At 35.4% G+C, this 25,440-nt stretch overlaps 1 protein-coding gene and 1 long non-coding RNA gene across 2 annotated transcripts in view; both read right to left on the bottom strand.

Annotated features, from left to right (window-relative positions):
• PCDH11X (protocadherin 11 X-linked) overlaps positions 1-25,440 on the bottom strand; it is a 787,481-nt gene that overhangs the window by 552,318 nt on the left and 209,723 nt on the right. The window lies entirely within an intron of this gene.
• On the bottom strand, positions 15,970-24,595 carry LOC115833369. Its single transcript, XR_004028806.1, has 3 exons — positions 24,509-24,595; positions 23,355-23,358; positions 15,970-15,980 (listed from the first exon to the last, which is right to left on the bottom strand). It is a non-coding gene; the product is annotated as an uncharacterized LOC115833369 (long non-coding RNA).

The raw sequence follows: 25,440 nt of genomic DNA, 5'->3' as shown, positions 1-25,440 counted from the left end.
ATTATTTGTTAACTCTGTCTGCTAGAAACTATCCTAGGTACTAGGAATATAAAAGTGTGTATGCCACAAAGCATATGTTACACTTAAAGAGTTTACAACCTACTTTGCTGGTATTTAGGTTAACTATCTTATATGAAAAGTTCTATGACGCATATCTCCATTTTAGAAGATACAGAAACAGGCACAGAATGATTAGTTGACTTGTCCAAGGTCACACAGTTAGAGAGTGTCAAAGTGTAAGACCCAGATGGTCTAGCTCCAGAATCCATACTCTTAAAAAGTGTACTCTGCATATACTGCACTCTTTAGTGAATACTAAATAAATGAACAGCATCAAAACATGCTTGCAGTAAATTATGAATTTCATGATGGAAAATCATTCTACTCTCCTTTATATTCATACCAATAAGATGATATGAAATACAGCAAAAAACCTTCAATTTACATCAATACCTAACTTATCTTCTGAAAATATTTTTCTTGAAGTACGAATTCCAGCTTTTCTAAGAAGTAAAGGTAATTTTATTTTCATATAATACAAGCTTGTACCACTAACAGAAAGCAGAAAATGAATCAATGTGGGTTTCAGGGTCACCAAAATATTGGTATGTATATGTCAATAATACCTCTATTTTTAAGCCAAATATTTTGTTAAATTTGGAAATTAAAACACACTGACGGCTGAGTGAGGTGGCTCATGCCTGTAATCCCAGCACCTTGGGAGGCTGAGGCAGGTGGATCACCTGAGGTCAGGAGTTTGAGACCAGCCTGCCCAACATGGCGAAACCCCGTCTCTACTAAAAATACAAAAAATTAGCCCAGCGTTTTGGTGGGCGCCTGTAATCCCAGCTACTCGGGAGGCTGAGGCAGGAGAATCACTTGAACCTGAGAGACAGAGGCTGCAGTGAGCAGAGATTGTGCCACTGCACTCCAGCCTGGGCAGCAAAGTGAGACTCCATGTCAAGAAAAAAAAAAAAAAAACCACACTGACAATCATTGGTGCTAAGAAAAACTTAATTTTGTAATAATAAAGTATAAAAATATAATAACTAAACAAGAAAAGGGAAAATTACCTTAGTAAGTATAAAATATTTACAGAATATTTATTTTTAATTAAAATACCTGTTTATCTACAGATACTATTCTTTTCTATCCATAAATACAATTTTAATCTTTTAAAGGCTCAATTCAATCTTACTAAAATTAAAATTCCAATTAATTTTTCAAGAAATGATGTGACTCTCCTTAAATTCCACAGGAGATCCTCTAAAACTGTGAGGACTAAGCTCTGATTTTTTTTTTATCTTGCCCAAATTCCCTTCTAAGGGGTCAGGGGAGTCATGCCCTACAAACCATAAATTCTTATCAGATGGGTTTTAGTTAACCTTGTATATCATGACTGACTTACTTTCCAATCTGACTCTGGCATAACAAGAGAAAAAAACAAAATGTTTTACCCCAAAATATATTTCCTTGCATACCTTGAAATTACCCTGCAATGTCTCTTGTGGGAAAAATCCATATTCTATAGAGAATCCCCTTTCCCCTTTGCTTTCCTTCCTTCCTTTCCAGATCCAGGAGATAATCAACTAAGAGATAGGCACCCTTTTAGGTCCAATAAGAAACATTTTACAACCTGCTGTCTCTGAAGTCTGCTATCTGAGAGCTTCCTCTGCACTGTAAAACATGGTCTCCACAATCCTTTATCCTAACCTAAACATTTCCTTTCTATTGATCCCGGGTCTTCAGATAAACTCAACCAATTGTCAACCAGAAAATGTTTAAATTTACCAATAGCCTGGAAGCCTTCACTTAGAGTTGTCCCACCTTTCTGAACCAAACCAATGTATTTCTTAAATGTATTTGATTGATGTCTCATGTCTTCCTAAAATATATAAAACGAAGCTGTACCCAGTCCACCTTGGGCACATGTTCTGAGGATCTCCTGAGGGCTGTGTCACGGGACATGGTCACTCATATTTGGCTCAGAGTAAATCTCTTCAAATACAGAGTTTAACTCTTTTCGTCAACAACTGTATTTGATGAGAAATCATGAACTACCAATGACACAGAATGAATTTATTTTTCTAATAGACATTTAACACGTAGCACTTTCAACCAAAGAGTGTTACTTTCCTCTAAATCATATATTAAAATTCAGACTTTTTGCCACGTTTAGCTTCTTTTGATAAGTAGCTATGTAAAAAGAACAAAGTATATTATTTTTCAGTAATCAATATAACTAAGTTTTGAATTGTTTGGTAATTCGTTATCTGGCTTATCAATGTTAGGTGCCTTGCATTTACTCATTGAAACTAGATAGCTTATTCTTTAAATAAGAGCTTTTTTGTTTCACTTACTTTGAGCCATATCTTACAAAATGGAAGTTCTTTCGTCTCAAAGTTTTAAATAATGACTATTTGAGAGAAGGGACACTTTGAACATAGCCAAAGTGAGAAGATAAATGTTGAGGAAGAGAGAGAAAGTCGGTTTTTTTTTTTTTCCAAAAGAAAAGCTTCATATCAATAGGCAATCAAGAATTATTTGTATTTTGAAATGATGTGTTCTTGGAAGATCATGTCTTCTCCAAACCTCAGTAAGTTAGACTACAGGTCATTTCTTCTGAACCATGAAATTCCTGCATTTTAAGGCATCCACAAACATGGTATATTACTAAGTACTTCTACTTCTAATGCTGATACAAATATCATTACTTTAGCCTGACCTGAAAAAAGTCATCAGCAAGTATTATTTTACCTCCCAGACATCAGAATGCAAATATTCTTTTCCCTCCCAGGCAGCTTTCCATTGTGCACTTAAAGCTCATCCATAAAAGGAATGGGTAATCCAAAGTGGCTCCTGTGCATATAGCTACTTTGATTTCGACAATTCATTGAGCTGGATAAGGCTTGCTTTTTTTCTGGGGTGCTAAAACCTTCTCACTGCTAGAAAATACATTGTGTGAATGTTCCTAAATTAGACTTCCAAAAATATGCCTCTATATTCCTTCCACAATGGATTTCAAATTTCTGACTGAAAGATCAGAAGATGGGGAAACTATTTACTCTGACTTCTTAGAAACAACAACAAAAAATAGAAAATGCTGCTCACCTTTCTATACCTAACCTGGAAATTTAAGCCATAAATATTTTCTGTTTAGGTTTCACTGTGCCATATGTCAGCTTTCAATACATAGCCCAATAGCATCACATCCTAAAGTTTAAATATAGCTAAGCAAAGGCTCAAAGCTAAAGTACATAAATAACAGAATCATCTTAAATGTTTTGATTGGCAAAAAGAGCTGGAGGCTCTATCAATTTCACTGCTCCTGACTCAGTTCCTGCCTATAAAACAAGGTCTATCAAGGCATAAAAAGAATCACTGCAATAGAATCCTAGTTTTTACCGGTTACACCCATAGAAAACAGGGACCAAAAATATTTACATTTCAAAGAATATAAATGGAGAAATGTGAAATATAAAGTAAATTATTGCCGAATATAAATGATACGGTATTAATACTATAATCAATTGTGTATATTTTCTAAATCTTTATACTTCACATTAATATATTATGCAAAGGAGATAGTGTGTGTTTAAACACCATTAAAATGTACGGTATTATTACAAAAATATCTTATTCCTCTCAAGATACATCCTAAAGAAGAGAAAATAAACCGTTGCTCTTTGCCCCTTTTCTATTTTAGATTTTATTTTTTCATGTAAGCATGTGTATGCGTAGGTGGATATTTGGTTTCCCCTTTGTTAATGTTTTTTCTTAATTGGATTTTGTGAGCTCAAAGGGAAATCTGTATAATGTTTTAAATATAAAGGTAACACCAATTAATCCCATGGGAAAGTATGTTGCAGACAACTATATTTGAGAAGAGCCTTGAGTCAAGATTTTTGTAAAAGTTTTTGTATTTCTAATAGTAATGAAGGATATGTTTTGCTAAAATTGACTATAATGTGGATCATCTATAAATATGGTGCTATTTTACTCAGTTTAATAAAGTATTTGCATTGTCTTTCTAGTAATTTTTTAGGCATTTATGTTGCTCATTTGATCGTCTCAGATAAAAAAAAAATAGTACTATTTTCCTTGGCACCCCTGTCTTGCTTTTTTTTATTTTTGGATCAGCCAACACATACTATGTGGAGCAAAAAACAAAAAGAATTTACAACAGTACCAATATCAATGTAAAACAAACAACACATGTTTTTAGTTAATTTGCTCCAAGAAATAGATGGTACTTTCCAAAGATTATATTTTGGAAGGGCTTTAAATCCTTGGAGGATCAAACTATAATTTTGTGTTTGGTAGATTATCATTTCCCTTTTATATTAAAGCAACAGTGATAATACTCCTATTTTTCATAGAGAGTCTATTACCAATTTGAAATGTCTGATGAGAAATAAAACCTACATGCTTAAAAATCACCAGTAGACACTAACATAGAGAGTGTTGTGTCCATCCAGTGGTATATTGGTCAAAATTTAATGACCAATTCTCAAAAGAGGTGAAAAACACCCTCTTGTAGGATTTGCCAATTTGTGTGGCATAAATACTCCCACTATTTCCTGTCTCAAGCTAACAACATGATATCACTAGAAGAGTTGGAAAGAGATGCACAATTGGCTCTCACAAGTGGGTACTTGTTGGCTCCAGCACACCATCGTTGGTGTATTTTTAGTAGCAGTGGTTAGAAATACAGCGAAACATATTAGAGACAGATTTTTTACTGGAATCCCTGCCAAAATAAACTTCTGAAAGTGTTGTTCCTTTTTTTTTTTTTTTTTTTTTGTAATGGAGTCTCGCTCTGTTGCTCAGGCTGGAGTGCAGTGGCACGATCTTGGCTCACTGCAACCTCGGCCTCCCAGGTTCAAGCGATCCTCCTGCCTCAGCCCCCCAGTAGCTGGAATTACAGGCACGCACCACTATGCCTGGCTAATTTTTGTATTTTTAGTAGAGTTGGGGTTTCGCCATGTTGGCCGGGCTGGTCTCGATATCCTGACCTCAGATGATCCACTCGCCTTGGCCTCCAAAAGTGCTGGGATTACAGGCGTGAGCCACCACGCCTGGCCTGAAAAAGTTGTTCTGACTCTCCATTTCCAAAATTGTAAATGTCAACTGAACTCTTTGACCTGGCATCCAAGATCCAAATCAAACATTTCAAATTTCCTTGTAACAACTCTGTTTCATACATTAACCCAATGAAACTGAACTATTCCATTTGTATCAGTGTACACCAGAGATTTCCTGTGTTAGTGCCTTTAATAGTCCTGTTCTTATTTCTGAAACACCTTTTTTTCCTGATGACCCACATATCTAAATTTGATCTTTCAACAACCTGCTTAAGAACCACCTGCACTGTAATCCATCTGTCTAAATAGATCTCTCCTTCCTCTGGTGTCCTGTGGTCCAGACTTTATCTTCATTCTGGAATCAGTTTTTTCCTGAATTTATAATTATATGCCTATATTTCTTATCTGCACTAATTTGACTACAAGCTCCCTAAGGGCAGGTACCAGGTGTAATTGATCTTTCTATCCCCCAGAGCTTCTAAAACATCATAAACGTCTTGAAATCTGCAGTTGTGCCTAATTCATTTATTAGCACAGAGGAGGAGAGAAAAAGTCTATGTTGTCATTTTAGAAAGAGCATGATCAGTTTTTATCAAGATTTAATTTAAAGCTTGTCTTTCCTTATAATTGCCAATTACAAACTTAGGAATTATGTGGTTTTTCTCCTTAGGAATCCCTTCTGTAATTCAGTGAAAGAAATGATGGGTATGACAGGGCTGAGGACACATAATCATACAGATGTGCCAATATATCTTACACATTATTTGCTGCAAATAAAATATTCCCCAAAAAACTCATTTTCATATCTACCATTTTGACTTTTAAGCTCCACAGTACTTGCATCAATGAGAAAACAGTATAGTAGTAACCCTTTACTAAGTCTAAAGACATTTCTCTTAGAGAGAATTCATGAATTTTATCTTGACAATACGCCTGCAAAAATCACACTTAAGGTTTTAAGATTTGAAATCTCAAAAGAATAGATGAAAGCACGGCTGAGAGCAAATGAATAACTTAAATGCAAAGAACAACAACAAAAAACCCCATGAAATCAAAAAGTATGATGGAGGTAGAAACAAAGACACAAAATCAGAAGCTAAATTTTTATGTATTTAAAACTTTATGCTTCAAAAGTCTGTACTTACTAATCAATTTAATAAAGCTGTGGAAAAATTCTACCTTCTGTTACTTATATGATTAATTATTTATTAAGAAATACAGGAGTTCCTTTGTAAACTTTTTGTTAATCTGTGTGCTCATTAAATATGCAACAATATGATCTTATTATTTATATGGAAAGGGAGATATAAGACTATTCTATAAGGTATTTAAAACTGAATATCTTTCTGTAAAACAAATAAAAATAAAAACAAATCCTCTAAACAACAGTGAATATATTCATCTCAATTCAGCCTTCAGCGCCTATCAGTAAAAACTTTAGTAGACAACATAGTCATCAGAATTACTTTGTCACAACTCTACAGAGATTTTGCTAATTCTTTTCAAGTCCATTTCATTAGTTGGAAAAAAATAAAATATTTTAAAAATTCAAATCCTGGTTTAATAAGTGAAGGATTTAAATAAATTACATCCTTTCCATGTTCAATGAACTTTAAATGAATTTCACTGCAATCCATTGCCAAGCAGCTAGACTATATCCTTAGGAATTTCAACAACTTACTTATATTAAAGTGACAAGTTGAACTAATAGTTTACTTAGTATTTCAGCCTTGCAAGATTATAAATGAGTTGGAATATCTCTTATTAACTCTATCAATCATCTATAAATGCAAGATTATAATTAATACATTAATGCTGCTATTTTAAACTTCAAGAAAGTTATGCCTATGATAGCATGTTTGTCAATGAAGTTCAAGCTATTTAAAGGCAAATTAAAATTTTATATTAGGATTTGTATATGATTGTGCACTACACTGGCGGTTATACATAATTTTGACTGATAAATTGATGACTTAGTATTTCTGTGAAGCTTTTTTTTCATACAGTGAACATTTCCTTGTAAGTTACAGCAGCCAAGACATTATATTTCTGGATATATTCATTTTGTTTTTTAGCTCCAGGTTATGGCTCCATCACCAAGGACCAGTGGCCCATGGAAGTTAGAAAGGCAAAGATCATTTAGTACTTTGATGAAAGACTAAGAGAATATCAGTGTATTTATTTTGTAAAAAAGGTGTATTCCTAAACATAAACTTTGGTGTATTTTAGAAATTACAAGCCTTATGGGATAACAACCCAGAAAATCTGCTAGAGATCTTTTAGGCTCTCAGTTATGCATAGATTAAATATTTTATAGCCCAATCCTCCACATTTTGTCCAATCACTACTTCGTTGAACTGACAGGGAAAACAGTAAGGCTAAGATCACTAATTGCAGAAATTGCAATGTAATTTCAACTGAAATGAAGTCAAGAGAAGTAAAATATGTTAAAGAAATTATTTGTATTATTAAGTGCTGGCATGCTTATGTGCCAATATGCCAAAAGAGGCAATATTTAATTTTTGAAAAAATATTCTCCCTCACTTTTAAAACACATAAATATTAATGAATGAGTATCATCTCTTTCAAGTAGAAAGCTAGGTTTTCTTTCTTCAATAACAACATAAAAATATCTAATATATCGAAAATGCACAGCTATTTTTGGGTTACCTACAATGGTATAATAAACTGAAAATCACAGAAATGTGTTCCTAAACAATGAGCAACGGCCAGGCGCGGTGGCTCACGTCTTTAATCTCAGCACTTTGGGAGGCTGAGGCGGGTAGATAACGAGGTCAGGAGTTCAAGACCAGCCTGGCCAAGATGGCGAAACCCCATCTTTACTAAAAAATACAAAAAAAATTAGCTGGGCATGGGGGCGGGTGCCTGCAATCCCAGCTACTCGGGAGGCCGAGGCAGAGAATCGCTTGAACCCGGGAGGTGTAGGTTGCATGAGCTGAGATCACGCCATTGCACTCCAGCCTGGGCAACAGAGTAAGACTCCATCTCAAAAAAAAAAAAAGAAAAAAGAGCAACAACTTTATAGCTTCCTGAGCTATAAACTTTATTCAGATAATTATTTGTGTGTATTTGGAAGTAGCCAATAAATAGCTAAATGTAGTTCATTTAGAGAAAATTAATGTATGTTACTCCAAAATCACGTGGTAGGTGCTCATAAGAAAAAAAATTTTGTCAGAAGATTTTATACTCAGAAATGCTAGATTTTGTAAAGTGTGTATCTTAGTCTGAGCCATATAATATGATGTACAGAAATCTTCAGATAGACATTCATTTAACACAGATTAATTTTCTATTAACATTTATGCATGTATTTAATAAAAGTAAATATGTTTAGTTGATAATCCATTCAAGACAAGGATTTCTGAGTGTTCACTGAAGAATGTGACATTATCTTTCATGATATATTTTAATTTAATAATATAATATTTTAAGATATTATAAGCTATTTATGGTGTTTCTTAATTTAATAAAATATAAAATTTTAGTGGATTGCATGGGAAATATTCACACTCGTATTCTTATCACATAATAATGTAATTAAAAGTTAAATTACATTTAGATATTTTAGTTGTTTTAGGATTTTATACTATTTATTAAAATTGATTTATCAATAATCCCATGTCTCATTATAAGATCAAAATAAATATAGAGGTTTTTTTTTTTTTTTTGAGACAGAGTCTCACTCTGTCGCCCAGGCTGGAGTGCAGTGGTGCGATCTCAGCTCACTGCAACCTCTGCCTCCTGGGTTCAAGCGATTCTCCTGCCTCAGCCTCCTGAGTAGTTGGGATTACAGGCACATGCCACCAAACCCGGCTAATTTTTGTATTTTTAGTAGAGACAGGGTTTCGCCGTGTTGGTCAGACTGGTCTCGAACTCCTGAGCTCGTGATCTGCCTGCCTCAACCTCCCAAAGTGCTGGGATTACAGGCATGAGCCACTGTGCCCAGCCTAGAGGCTATTTTTTAAACTGTAATATTTGTGTGGTACTCATTCATTTTTTTGTACCTGCTAAATATATACATGGTGTATTAAAATCAATAGAAGTTCAAGGAATAGAACCCAGAATTATTTATTTCTTTTCTGATCTAACTACCAATACATGTCACCTTACATTGATGTTTTTAATGTGAAAATTTAGGAAGAAGCATATATCTTGGGCTGTGATTTCAAAACACTATATGTTTGAATAATCAGTTTGTGTTGTACTGATTTGCACTGGATTACTGTGAGCAAAGTATCTAGACTGAAACACAAAAACTCTCTTACCATAGAACAATACAATACAGAACAGTATAGATTTGGTGATTGTATAAGAAAATAATTTTAATTTGGTTTTATAATTTGTAGTCAAGTATATGAATATGCATACTTTTCAAAATGTAATTTTTTAAAAGTCACCATAATTCTATACTTTGTTGAAGGAGGAGTGGCAAAATTAAGAATAAGTAGCTTTCTAAAGTCACTATAGTTGGCAAAAATATATTGCATAATTCAAAGTAGCTGGAAAAGAGGACATGAAATGTTACAAACCCATACAAATGATAAATAGTCAAGGTGATGGATGCTTCGAATACCCTGACTTGATCATTACTCATTCTATACATGTGACAAATACTCACAAGTATCCCATAAATATGTAAAATATTGTGTCTCAGGTAAATAAAAAAGTAGCATTATTTCTCTTTTTTTCATGTGCAGATTTATTGAGATTTTAGATATAATCAATAACATAATCAGCAATTTCTAAAACATTCAAAACATGTAGCAATAGTTTTGTCTTAATAATGAAATTCTGAAACGATTGAATGAGGAAATATTTATCCAATTTTCAAAATGCATTAATTAGTCTTTGGTAAAATCTCTGTCCCACCCCAGAGAAAAATGGCAAACCAGAAGCCTCCACTGATTGTCCACTTGACAGGAACATAAAAGTCTAACAACTAACTACACACACACACAAAAAGCAATGTCATAAGGTCAAGAAAATTCAACTTATTATGTCATTATGTCTTGCAATTCAATGACATGACAATGGTCATGTACACATTTGTAACAATAACTTAGATCTTGTGTCCTGGCTGAAACATTGAATATTAAGTCAGTTCCCACTGGATTATTATAGTTTTGTTTATATAAGTGAATTTCAGATACTTAAGTATATTTTTGCAGCTATATTGCAATATTATATGTATTTTATAATGCTTTTTTATGCATGGACTAACTACTAAGCATAATTGATAAATCCAATATTCAAGGATTAGTGAAAAGGAGAGTGATACGGTATTACTTTCATGCTTCTCTTGCTATGCTATATATAAGATGTAATAAACTTAATTTATGACTACCGTTTCTCTTTCTTGGCCATAATAAAGATGGTCCTTAGGACTATTTAACTGTTCTGCATATCTCCTATCCTTCGGTTAAGAAACAATTAGTAAAAATTGCTTTGGCCCTCTATGTTCTATATTATTTGACATCTAGATAGCTAGTAGATGTAAATTTGGCTACTGTAAAGGCATTTAGATCCCAACTAGGAGTTTTCTTTTACAGGCCAATAAGCCCCTTGGTAATTGTATTCCAATGAAATAAGAAAGCTAAATTATTAGATCATACCAATATATTATCATATTATTATAAAAATGACACTATCATTGAGACACATTCATACAGAAATATAATATGCAAATAAGGCACATTATATGTGGCATACACTATGTGTGTGTGTGCTGTGTGTGTGTATATACACACATACACACAAATACTGGATATTTTAGCACAAGGAAGAAATTTAAAACATGTACCTTAACAAAATGCAAAACATAGTCACTAAAATGGCAATATGTATCCCTTATGATTGTGTGGAATAAACAGTCATCACATTCACATTCGCAAAGAAGACAGGACAAAAGATGAAGAAAGATAGGCTAAATTACAAGTGGATACAATTCTTTTCTTTTAGTCTAGAAACGTTCCTTTATGGCATCAGATTAGCAATTTTCCTCCCAGCATTTACCTTCTAATGAGGGAACAGGAAATAGAACCCCCAGGTAATAACTATGTTCATCTTGAAGGAGATATAGCTTCTATTCTCACATGACACATGGAGAAGAAAACAGGTAATAGAGTAAAAGTTTTCTTTTCTCCTTTCTACCTGTGCTTTGCCCTTATGCAATGTTTGACATAAGAACCATTGTACTCAGAAACACATGCTCACAGGGATTTAATGCCTAAAATTGGAAAATTATTCTTCCTCCAAATTCCAAAAGGCAATCCATAGATACTATTTTGTTTCATTCACATCACTTGTTAAACCCCTATCATTTTCTCTTAAGAATGGATAATGAGTGTTCCTTGAATCTTATGGGAAATGTATCTCCTCTTTTAGCTGCACATTCCTCCAGTGTGAGTGATCTACAGCAGGAGTTGGCATTTTTTTTTTTCTGTAAAAAGGCAGATAGTAAATAATTTATGATTGTTGAACCATATGGTTTCTATTGCAAGTAGTCATCCTGCCACTGTAGTGTGAAAGCAGCAATAGGCATTACATAAATGAATGGCTGTGGCTTTGTTCTAATAAAACTTCATTTATGGACACCGAAATTTCACATAATTTTCACATATCACAAAACATTGTCCTTCTTTTGATTTTTTCTTAACTTTTAAGTTCAGAGGTACATGTGGAGGTTTGTTATATAGGTAAACTTGTGTCATGGGGGTTTGTCGTACAGATTATTTCATCACCCAGGAATTATGCTTAGTACCTATTAGTTATTTTTCCTGATCCTCTCCCTCCTCCCACGCTCCACCCTCCAGTAGGCCCCAGTGTCTCTTGTTCCCCTCTATGCGTCCAGAAGTTCTCATTGTTTAGCTCTCACTTATAGGTGAGAACATGCTATATTTGGTTTGCTGTTCCTGTATTAGTTTGCTAAAGTAATGGCCCCCAGCTTCATCTATATTCCCGCATGATCTCCTTCTTTTTTATGGCTGCATAGTATTCCATGGTGTATATGTACCACATTTTCTTTATCCAGTCTATCATCAATGGGCATTTGGGTTGGTTCTATGTCTTTGCTATTGTAAACAGTGCTGCAGTAAACATATGTGTGCTTGTGCCTTTATAGTAGAATGATTTATATTCCTTTGGGTATATACCCAGTATTGGGATTGCTGGATCAAATGGTATTTCTAGATCTAGATCCTTGAAGAATCGCCACACTGTCTTACACAACGGTTGAACTAATTTACATTCCCACCAACAGTGTCAAAGCATTCCTATTTCTCCACAGCCTCCAGCATCTATTGTTTGTTGACTGTTTAATAATCGCCATTCTGACTGGTGTGAGATGGTATTTCATTGTGGTTTTGATTTGTATTTCTCTAACGATCAGTGATGTTGATCTTTTTTTCATAAGGTTGTTGGCTGCATAAATGTCTTCTTTTGAGAAGTGTCTGTTCATATCCTTTGCCCACTTTTTGATGGGATTGTTTGTTTTTTTTTTCTTGTAAATTTGTGTGAGTTTCTTGCAGATTCTGGATATTAGACCTTTGTCAGATGGGTAGATTGCAGAAATTTTCTCCCATTCAATGGGTTGCCTGTTCACTCTGATGATAGTTTTTTTTTGCTGTGCAGAAGCTCTTTAGTTTAATTAGATCCCATTTGTCAATTTTGGCTTTTGTTGCAATTGCTTTTGGTGTTTTCATCATGAAGTCCTTGCCCATGCCTATGTCCTAAATGGTATTGCCTAAGATTTCTTTTTGGGTTTTTTATGGTTTTGAGTTTTACATTTAAGTCTTTAATCAAGACGTTTCTGCATATGACTAGCCAGTTTTCCCAGCACCATTTATTAAATAGGGAATCTTTTTCTCATTCCTTTTTTTGTCAGGTTCATCAAAGATCAGGTGGTTGTAGATGTGTGGTGGTATTTCTGAGGTCTCTATTCTATTCCATTGTATGCCAGTACCATGAAGTTTTGCTTATTGTAGCCTTGTAGTATAGTTTGAAGTCAGGTAGCATGATGCCTCCAGCTTTGTTTGTTTGTTTGTTTGTTTGCTTAGGATTGTCTTGACTATAAGGGCTCTTCTTTAGTTCTATATGAAATTTAAAGTAGTTTTTGCTAATTTTGTAAAGAATGTCAATGGTAGCTTAATGGGAACAGAATTAAATCTATAGATTACTTTGGGCAGTATGGCCATTTTCACAATATTGATTCTTCCTATCTATGAGTCTGGAATGCTTTCCTTTTGTTTGTGTCCTCTGCTATTTCTTGAGCAGTGGTTTTCAGTTCTCTTTGAAGAGGTCCTTCATATCCCTTGTTAGCTCTATTCTTAGGTATTTTATTCTTTTAATAGCAATTGTGAATGGGAGTTCATTCATGATTTGGCTCTCTGCTTGTCTATTATCAGTGTATAGGAATGTTTGTGATTTTTGCACATTGATTTTGTATCCTGAGACTTTGCTGAAGTTGCCTATCAGCTTAAGGAGATTTTGGGCTGAGATGATGGGGTTTTCTAGATATACAATCATGTCATCTGCAAACAGGGACAATTTCACTTCCTCTTTTCCTAATTGAATACTCTTTATTTCCTTCTCCTGCCTGATTGCCCTGGCCAGAACTTGCAACACTATGTTGAATAGGAGTGGTGAGAGAGGGCATCTTGCCTTGTGCCAGTTTTCAAAGGGAATGCTTCCAGTTTTTTGCCCATTCAGTATTATATTGGCTGACACACATTATTTTATTAGACATTAATGCTATTGCACACTTAATAAGCTACATTATAGCATAAACATAACTTTTTTATGTTTATACTAAAAAATTTCCATGACTCACTTTTTTGAATATTCGTTTTATTGCAGTGGTCTGAAATCAAACCCACAATATCTCTGGAGCATGCTTCCATAGTATTTTTACAAAATCCAAAAGACTTTTGTCTAATAGAACTATGGACGTGTACCAGGTCTGCCTTTGTAAACCCACAAGTCACTTTAGGCGGAGATTTTATAATGTGAGGCACATACTACTTTAACTACTTGTTTAACACTGATTGTACCTAGATCTGTTCAAATATATTTATACTTGTATACATTTATACTTGCAAGAAGAACAAACTTGCAAAAAGTACTTTTAAAGTCCTCTTTCGAATTATTTATAAACATTTTGTACAAATTCAGTTTTCTACATTTTTAAGGGAAAAAAATCCTCTTACAGAAGCCAATTACAAAGAGAATATGGTTCCTAAAGCAGCACAGATGTTGAGAATAATTTTACATATGCGATAACTTCTCTTTGCCCATTTAAGGAAACATCATGTATTCACAGCTGGAATTTATCTAGTAAGAGGTCTTCTAGGGTAAAACCAGCTGCCATTTTACTATCTCCCTAAGATAAGCCCCTCAGCAGCACATCGAAACATTACTACATTAAACAAAAAAAACCACATGGTCTTTATGAACACACATCTGTTCTATGTATTCACCACCACTTCATTATTTTCATATAACTTGAAGAATCAAGTTGTGTCTAATGTTTTTAAAGTACAAAGGATATATGCTAGATTTGCCTATTAGGTTGCTGTAATGGCCCCATATGTCAAGATTGACTTTTGAAAAAGCTATCACCTAAAACAAGAATTGCCTCTTAGATATTAGAAGATTAATTAGACTAAATTAAAAATATATAAAAACTACTATATGGGGAAAGTAGGCCTAGATTCTAAGACTGGCTCTAACACTGAAACAAGATTTCGGACTTTTGGCAAGTCACTATTCTCCAGATTTTAGTGGCTTCCTTTATAAGACTCTTGTTTCCACTAAATGATTTTCAGGATCACTTGTAATGCTGATTCTAAAACCTAAGTATCAATGTTCTTGCTGTTTTTATCAACAATTCTATCTTCTATCAATCTGTATATCTACCTAATTTGACTTATAGAGCAAGCCATCGGGGTGGGAAAATGGGAAATGACATCCACTAAGAAGATATGTTTTTGATGTTTGCTCTTCCTTCAAATCTGTAAAATCCTTCAAGGCCATAAACTTTCTTTTCTCTACTTCTTGTATTATATTCACCACTTGAAATAAGAAAGTTGGTCAAGCAACCAATTTAGAACCCATTTACTTTCAGGAATATTTGCCTCCTCAAAATTGAAACACATTTTACATTGAATTAAGTGATATGCTGTAAAACCAGGGCACTTGGATAAAAATAGTGACCTTTTGGAATGGCTATTATTAGAAAGTCAAAAAATATCATGTTGGTGAGGTTGCAGAAAACAGGGAATGCTTATAGGCTGTTGGAAATGTCAATTAGTTTAGCCACTGGGGAAAGCAATGGAGATTACTCAAAGAGCTTAAAACAGAAATACCATTCAATCCAGCAATCCTATTACTGGTTATACACCCAAAGGAATATAAATTGTTCTGCCATAAAGACGCATTCATGTGTATGTTCATTGCAGCACTATTCACAATAGCAAAAACATGGAATCAACCTAGATGCCCACTGGCTGTGGACTGAATAAAGAAAATGTGGTGTATATACACCATGGAATACTACATAGCCATAAAAAGAATAAAATCATTCTGCTTGCAGTAACATGGATGTGGCTGTAGGCCATTATCCTAAGTGAATTAGCACAGGAACAGGAATCCAAATATCTCATATTCTCACTTATAAGTAGGAGCTAAACACTGAGTACATGTAGACACAAAGATGAGAACAATAGATTCTGGGTACTACCACAGTGGGGAGGGTAGGAGGAGGGTGAGCACTGAAATACTATCAGGTACTATGCTCACTACTTGGGTGACGGGATCATTTGTACACCAAACCCAAGTGACAAAAAACTTACCCATATAAGAGACCTGCATATGTATCCCCTAAACCTGAAAGTCAGCAAAAAAATAATGATTATTGCTTTTTCACTAGCTTATGATTTATCTAGCATTCATCTAAAAAACAGAGACAATATCTATGCATATCCATCTTATAGAATTATTTAATCAAATATTTTGAATACATAAGATCAAACTGTTCTGTACACATGGAAAACCGTGTGGATTATGAATTAATGAGGTAATGAAATAACTCTCTGAGGGGGTAAAACAGTACCTACATACCAGTCATTGTGATGAATTTATAATAATTCTAGGTAGAAAAGCCATATTATTGGCTATGTCTGTAAGCACATGATAAGTAAGAAGAAAAATGAGAGATGTAATCACTAAAGATATTTTAATGATCATCCCAGATGACATGAATGATGACAAATTTCTGTAATTGGCTTCACTGTTCAAAATATGAAGGTCCATTTACATTTGGGGTGTAAGGCAACTTAGATGCTATCTATTTTAAATGACAGTTGATCATTTGCAAAAAATATTTTTTTCTTTGCATTGTGCCTTACAAGTAGGTATTTGCTTATTTTGATGAAAGAGAATATTATTTTTTAATCACCTGAGAATCATATTCCTATCATATTCATTTTTCCATGTGCACAGAACAGTGTGGTTATATATAATCAAAGTATTTGTTAAAATAATTATATAAAGTTGATTTGTATAGATATTGTCTCTGTTTTTTAGATAAATACTAGATAAGTCATAAGTTAGTGAAAAAGCAACAGGCCGAGCGAGGTGGCACACACCTGTAATCCCAGCCCTTTGGGAGGCCGAGGCAGGCAGATCATCTGAAGTCATGAGTTCCAGCCCAGCCTGACCAGCATGGTGAAACCCCGTCTGTACTAAAAATACAAAAACATTAGCCGAGCGTGGTGGTGCATGCCTATAATCCCAGCTACTTGGGAGGCTGAGGGAGGAGAATCACTTGAACCCAGGAGGCAGAGGTTGCAGTGAGCCAAGATCATACCACTGTACTGCAGCCTGGGAGACAGAGCAAGATGACTCCATCTCAAAAAAAAAAAAAAAAAGCAACAGTCACTGTTTTTTATCAAGGGGCCCGGGTTTCATAGCATATCAGTTAATTCAATATAAAATGTGCTTCAATCTTGAGAAGGCAAATCTTTCTGAAAGCAATTCTTTCCTGAAAAATTTCAAGATATTGGTATGCTTAAAACAATAAAATGATTGTGAATTTATTTTCATTGCATTGTAATTTACATTTTATTTGTAATACAGCATGATAATGGCATTGCCTCAGTATGTCATATGTAAGAAGCCACATACTTTTTATTATTTTCAAGGTTCCCTTAACACTGTTCTTATTCTATGCCATTTTGTTGCTGATTAAAATATTTAAGCTTTAGGATAGACTATCTTGTTAAAAACTTAAAGTTCAAAAACATAAAAATATGCTCTTGATAATTTTAGAACTTGACCACAAAATACCCTGTAAAATTATAGCAAACCATAGCTCTATTTTAATATTTCTTTTATTCTTACCTGGAAGCTAGGGAAATTGAGCTAGAATACATCTTTTGAAAGGAAATGCAATCATAACAATGTCCAATCTTAATAATGGGAATAAACTTAGATTTTTCAAATATAGTTACTAAAAAGGAGTACATAAAATTTTGCTGATTTTCTTAAAAAACACAGTTATTGCAATTGTATTCACATTTGGCTAAAAGTGCAATTTCTATAAAATAAAGTATTTGTGGGATTAGTTTGCTCATTTTATTTTGAGTTTGTTTGTTCTGATTTATTTATCAGTGCCTAAGCATCAAAGGTTGCCTATAAAGTGGAGTAACAAGAGTTTTGCTCAAGTTCACCTGATATCTAAAGAAAACATATTGGTATCCCTTCACCAGTAAGTGTATCTTTACTTTTGATCAGTACAATAGTTTGTGTCACTCATAAGTAATAATGAAAACTTAGTTCATTAAGAAAGGTAAAATAAGAAAAATTAACATATGAATTAGGAAAGAGCAGGAAATATACAAGGAAGACAGAGCAAGATGGCAGAATAGAAAGCTCTACCTATAGTTGCCGCCCCAGCAAGGACACCAAGTTAACAATTATCTATACAGAAAAAAAAAACACTTTCATAAGAAACAAAAATCAGATGAGCACTCAGTACCTAGTTTTAACTTCATGTGTCCTAAAGTTGCACTGAAGAAATAAACCTTGTAGAATTACTGATGCCACCCCTCCCCAACCTCGGCATGGTGCAGAGAGCTTCTCTGGACACTGAGGGAGAGAAAACACAGCAATCGTGAGGTGCTGAAATAAGTGCTGTCCTGTTAAAGCAGAAAGCAAAACCAGAGCAAATTCAGCTGACCCCCACCCACAGGAGGAGCATTTAAATCAGCCCTAGCCAGAGAAGGATCCCTTGAAACCAGAGGTCCATACCTGAGTGTCTGCAAACCTCACCACCAAAGGCTACCACACTCTGTCTCAAAGTAAACTTGAAAGGCTGTCTAGATCGTAAGAACTGCAACCCTTATGTGAGTCCTAGTGCTGAACTAGGCCCAGAGACAGCAAACTGAAGAAACCTGGCATACTGAGGCACCAGCTGGAGAAGTCAAGGGAGTGTTGGAATCATCCCTACCCTAACCCCAGGCTGCACAGCTTTCAGCACTGAAAGACAACCCTTCCTTCCACTTGAAGAGAGGAGAAGGAAGGGTGGGAAGGACTTTGTCTTTCATCTAGGATACCACCTGAACCACAGCAGGATAGGGCACTGGTCAGAGTCATGAGGCCCCCATTCCAGGCTTTAGATTCCAGATGACATTTCTAGACACACCCTGGGCCAGAAGGGAACCTGCTGCCTTGAAGGAAAGGACCCATTCCTGCCAGCTTTCATCGTCTGCTAACTGAAGAGCCCTTAGGCCCTGCATAACCAGCAGCATTACCCAGGTACTACATTGAGGGTCTTGGTCAGTCTCTGAGATGGGCTGGCTCCAGGTGAGGCTCAGCACATTAACAGCTATGGTGGCTCTGAGGCAAAACTCCTGCTTGAGAAAAGCAGAGAGAAAAGTAAATGGGACTTTGTCTTGCATCTGAGGTACCAGCACAACAAAAAGCTGTGGGATTTCAGCAACATCAGGCCACGGGGGTGGCGGTCAGTAGACCACCAAGTGAGCTCTTGGGGTCTGTGATTACAGGACTTGACCCTTGGGTGGCATTTCTGGACCTGACCTGAATCAGAGGAGAGGCCATTGCCCTGAAGGGTGAGTCCCAGGGCAGGCAGCATTCACAATAAGTTGACTTAAGAGACATTGGGTCATAAGGGAGTATCGGTGGTAGTCTGGCAGTATACCTCATGGTCTGAGGTGGTGGTGGCTATGGCGAGAGGCTCCTCTGCCTTTGGAAAGAGGGGGGAAGAGTGGGAAGAACTGTGTCTTGTGGTTTGAGTGTCAGCTCAGGTGCAATACAGTAAAATATTAGGTAGATTTCTAAGGTTTTTGACGCTAGTCCCTGACTACCAAACAGTTCTTCTGGATGCACATAGGGTCTGGGGGACCTCACTGCCATGAAGGGAAGAACACAGGCTTGGCTGGCTTTGCCACATGCTGATTGTAGAGCACCAGGGCCTTGAGCAAACATGGGAAGTGGCCAGGGAGTAGTTACAGTGGGTCTTGAATGAGACCCAGCACTGTGCTGGCTTCAGATGTGACCCAGCAGGGTCACAGTGGTGGTGACCACAGGGGTGCTTATTGTCACTCCAGCTCCAGCTTTACATGGGTTAGAAAAGATAGAGAGGGACTCTGTTTGTTTGGGGGAATGTAAAAGAAGAGAACAAGAGTCTCTGCCTGATAATCCAGAGAAATCTCTCAGATCTTGTCTAATACCATAAAGGCAGCACCACTACAAGTCTGCAAGAACCACAGCATTAATAGGATTGGAGTGACCCCTAAAGCAGATACAGCTTAGATCACAATACTCACATCCTTTCAAACATCTGGAAAGCCTTCCAAAGAAGGGTGGCTACAAATAAGACAGTGAAGACTACAATAAATATCTAGCTCTTCAATGCCCAGACACTGAAGAATATCTACTAGCATCACCACCATCCAGAAAAACATGACCTCACCAAATGAACTGAATAAGAACTAGGGACCAGTCCTGGAGGAACAGGGGTATGTGACCTTGCAGACAGATAATTCAAAATAGCTGTGTTGAGGAAACTCAAAAAAAGGTCAAGATAACACAGAGAAGGAATTTAGAATTCTATCTGATAAACTGAACAAAGAGATTAAAATAATTATGAATAATAAAGCAGAAATTCTGAAGCTGAACAATGCAATTGGCTTACTGAATAATGCATCACCATTCTTTAATTAGCAGAATTGATCAAGCAGAAGAAAGAATTACTAAGCTTGAAGACAGGCTATTTGAAAACACACAGAAGAGTCAAAAGAAAAAGGAATAAAAAAACAATGAAGCACACCTATAGGATCAAGAAAATAGCCTCAAAAGGACAAATTTAAGAGTTATTAGCCTTGAAGGAAGTAGAGAAAGAGATAGGAGTAGAAAGATAATCCAAAGGGATAATAACAGAAAACTTCTCAAACCTAGAGAAAGACATCAATGTCCAAGTACAAGAAAGAAATCGAACATAAAGCAGATTCAACCCAGAGAAGGTTCCCTCAAGCCATTTAATAATCATACTCTCAAAGGTTAACAGTTAAGAAAGGATTCTAAAAGCAGCAAGAGAAAAGCAACACATGGCATACAATGGAGCTCCAATATATCTGGCAGTTGACTTTTCAGTGGAAACCTTACAGGCAAGGGGAGAGTGGCATGACATATTTAAAGTGCTGAAGGAAAAAACTTTTACCCTAGAATAGTATATCCAGCTAAAATATCCATCAAACATGCAAGAGAAATAAAGACTTTCCCAGACAAACAAAAGCAGTGGCATTTCAGCAATATCAGGCCAGGCCTACAGGAAATGCTATAGGGAGTACTTCAATCAGAAAGAAAAGGACATTAATAAGCAATAAATAATCACCTGAAAATACAAAACTCAATGATAATAGTAAGTACACAGAAAAATACAGAATATTATAAAACTGTAACTGTGGCATGGAAACTACTTTTATCTTAAGCAGAAAAGCAGAAAGATGAACCCATCAAAAATAATAACTACAACTTTTCAAGACACAGTCAGTACAATAAGATATAAACAGAAACAACAAAAAGGTTAAAAGTGGGGGAGCTAAGTTGAGGCATAGAGTTTTTATTTGTTTTCTTTCTTTTTGTTTGTTATACAAAGAGTATTAAGTTGTTATCCTTTAAAATAAGGGGACATAAGTTAGTATTTGCAAGCCTCATAGTAACCTCCAAACCAAAAAGCATACAATGGATACATAAAAAATAAAAAGAAAGAAACTTAATCATATCACCCAAGAAAATAACCTTCACTAGAGGAAGACAGGAAGGAAAGAAAAAAGAAAGAGAAGCCCATAAACAACCAGAAAATAAATAAGAAAATGGCAAGAGTAGGTCCTTACTTATCAATAGTAACATTAAATGTAAATAGACTGAACTTTCCAATCAAAAGACATAAACCAGCTGCATGGATAAAGAAGCAAGACCCACTGATCTGTTGCCTACAAGAAACACTTCACCTAAAAAGGCACACATAGGCCGGGCGCGGTGGCTCATGCCTGTAATCCCAGCACTTTGGGAGGCTGAGACGGGTGGATCACGAGGTCAGGAGATCGAGACCATCCTGGCTAACATGGTGAAACCCTATCTCTACTAAAAATACAAAAAATTAGCCGGGCACGGTGGCAGGCACCTGTAGTCCCAGCTACTCGGGAGGCTGAGGCAGGAGAATGGCATGAACCTGGGAGGCGGAGCTTGCAGTGAGCCAAGCTCTGGCCACTGTATTCCAGCCTGGGTGACAGAGCGAGACTCCATCTCAAAAAAAAAAAAAAAAAAAAGGCACACATAGACTGAAAATTAAAGGATGGAAAAATATTTCAGGACAATGGAAACCCAAAATGAGCAAGGGTCATTATATTTGTATCAGACAAATTAGATTTCAAGACAAAAACTATGAGAAGAGACAAAGAAGTTCACTATATAATGATAATGGGGTCAATTTCACAAGAGAATATAAGAATTTTAAACATATATGTACACTGGAGCACCTGGATATATAAAGCAAATATTATTAGAGCTAAATAGAGGGATAGTTCCCAATACAATAATAACTGGAGACTTCACCACCACACCTTCAGCATTGGACAGATCTTCCAGACAGAAAATCAACAAAGAAACATCATATTTAGTTTGGACTATTATAGACCAAATGCACCTAATAGATATTTACAGAACATTTTATCTAACAACTATATAATATACATTCTTTTCCTTAGCACATGGATCATTCTCAAGGATAGATAATATGTTAGGTCACAAAATACGTCTTAAGACATTCAAAAAAATTAAAATAATATCTGGCATTTTCTCTGACCACAGTGAATACAACTAGAAATAAATAACAAGAACTTTGAAACCTACATAAATAAATGGAAATTAAACAATATGCTGCTGAATGACCAATTATGGTCAATGAGGAAATTAAGAATGAATTCAAAAATTTCTTGAAACAAATCATAATGGAAACACAACATACCAAAACCTATGGAATACAGCAAAAGCAGTATCACCGGGAAAGTTTATGGCTATAAATGCCTACATCCCAAAAGAGGAAAATCTTCAGATGAATAAGGTAATAATCCATCTTAAAGAACCAGAAAAGTAAGAGCAAATCAAACCAAAGTTAGTAGAAGAAAAGAGATAATAAATATCAGAGCACAAATACATGAAATTAAGATAAAAATACAATACAAAGATTGGTTAAACAAAATGCTGGTTTTTTAAAAGTTAAACAAAATTGAGAACCTTTATTCAGATTAAGAAAAAAAGAGAGAAGATCCAAATAAAATCAGAAATGAAAAGGGAGGCATTATAATTGATACTGCAGAAATTCAAAGGATCATTAGTGACTACTATGAGCAACTCTAAGCTAATAATTTGGAAAATGTAGAAGAAATGGACAAATTCATGTATACATACAACCTAGCAAGATTGAACCAAGAAGAAATCCAAAATCTGAACAGACCAATAGCAAGTAATGAGATTGAAGCCATAATAAAAAGTCTCCCATCAAAAAAAAAAGAAAAGAAAAAAGCCTGGGACCCCATGGCTAAACTGCTGAATGCAACCAAACATTTAAGTGATTAATGCCAATCCTATTCAAACTATTGCAATAAATAGAGGGGGAGGGAGTAATGCCAAATTCATTCTACGAGTCCAGTATTACCCTGATACCAAAACCAGACTGACACAATAAAAAGATAAAACTACAGGCCAATATCTCTGATGAATATTGATGCAAAAATCCTCACCAAAATACTAGCAAACTAAAATCAACAATACATTCGAAAGATCATTCATCGTGACCAAGTGAGATTTATCTTTGGGATGCAAAGGTGGTTCAATATAAACAAATCAGTGTGATATATCAACAGAATGAAGGATAAAAACTGTATGATCATTTCAATTGATCCTGAGAAACCATTTCATGGAATTCAACATCCTTTCATGATAAAAACCCTAAAAAACCTGGGAATAGAAAGAACATTCCTCAACGTAATCAAAGCCATATATGAAAGACTAATACATAGTATCATAGTGAATGGTGAAAAACTGAAAGCCTTTCCTCTAACATCTGGAACATGACAGGAATGCCCACTGCTACTACTGTTACTCAACATGGCACTGGAAGTTCCATTTGGAGAAATGAGCCATAAGAAAAATATAAAGGAATCCAAATTAGGAAGGAAGAAGTCAAATTATTCTTGTATGAATATGATGTAATCTTATATTTGAAAAAACCTAACAACTCCACAAGAAAACTATTAGAAGTGATAAAAATATTCAGTAAAGTTGCAGGATACAAAATAAACCTACAAAAATTAGTAGCAATTCTATATACCAGCAGTGACCAATGTAAAAAGAAAATAAAATTAGTCCTATTTACAATAGCCACACATAAAATTAATTACCTAGTAATTAACCAAAGAAGTGAGAGGCCTCTATAATAAAACTATGAAACATCGATGAAATAAATTAAAGAGTGCACCAATAAATGGAAAAAAATTCCATTTTCATGGATTGGAAGAATGAATGTTGCTAAAATGTCCATACTACCCTAAGCTATCTACACATTTAATGCAATCCTATCAAAATACCAATGACATTCTTCACAGATTTAGGAAAAAAAAATCCTAAAAGTAATATGAAACCACAAAGACCCAGAATAGCCAAAGCTACTCTAAGTGAAAGAACAAAACTTGAGGAATCACATAACATGTCCTCAAATAATACTACAAAGCTATAGTAACCAAAACAGCTGGAACTTGTATGAAAACAGACACATAGATCAATGGAACAGAATAGAGAACGCAGAAAGAAATCCACACCCCTACAGTGAATTCATTTTTGACAAAGGTTCCAAGAACACACCATGGGGGAAAGACCAGTTTCTTCAATAAATGGTGATGGGAAAACTGGATCCCTATATTCAGAAGAATGAAACTAAACCTCTATCTCTTGCCATATACCAAAACCAAATGAAAATGGATTAAAGACTTAACTCTAAGACCCAAAGTCGAAGGCTATTACAAGAAAACACTGAAAAAATCTCCAGGATATTGGTCTGGGCAAAGAATTCTTGAGCAATAGACAATAAGTGCAGGAGACCAAAGAAAAAAATGGACAAGTGGGATAACATCAAGTTAAAAAGTTTCTGCACAACAAAAGATACAATAAAAAAAGTGAAGCAATAACTTACAGAATGGGAGAAAATATTTGCAAACTACCCATCTGACAAGAGATTAATAATCACAACATATAAAGAGCTCAAACAGGGCCGGGTGTGGTGGCTCACACCTGTAATCCCAGCAATTTCGGAGGCTGAGGTGGGCAGATCACCTGAGATCTGGAGTTTGAGACCAGCCTGACCAACATGGAGAAACCCCATCTCTACTAAAAATACAAAATTAGCTAGGCGTGGTGGTGCATGCCTGTAATCCCAGCTAGTCGGGAGGCTGAGGCAGGAGAATCGCTTGAACCTGGGAGGCGGAGGCTGCGGTGAGCCGAGAGCACGCCATTGCACTCCAGCCTGGGCAAGAGCGAAACTCTGTCTCAAAAAAAAAAAAAAAAAAAAAAAAAAAAAAGAGCTCGAACAACTCTGTAGGAAGAAAATCTAATAATTCAATCAAAAAATGAACAAAAGATTTGAATAGACATTTCTCAAAACAAGACATACAAATGGCAAACGGGCATATAAGAAGGTACTCAACATCATTGATCATCAGAGAAATGCAAATCATAACTATAATGAGGTATCATCTCACCC

This window comes from Nomascus leucogenys, chromosome X (assembly GCF_006542625.1).
Source record: "Nomascus leucogenys isolate Asia chromosome X, Asia_NLE_v1, whole genome shotgun sequence".
NCBI lineage: Eukaryota > Metazoa > Chordata > Mammalia > Primates > Hylobatidae > Nomascus > Nomascus leucogenys.
This window is presented reverse-complemented; position numbering and strand designations above follow the sequence as displayed.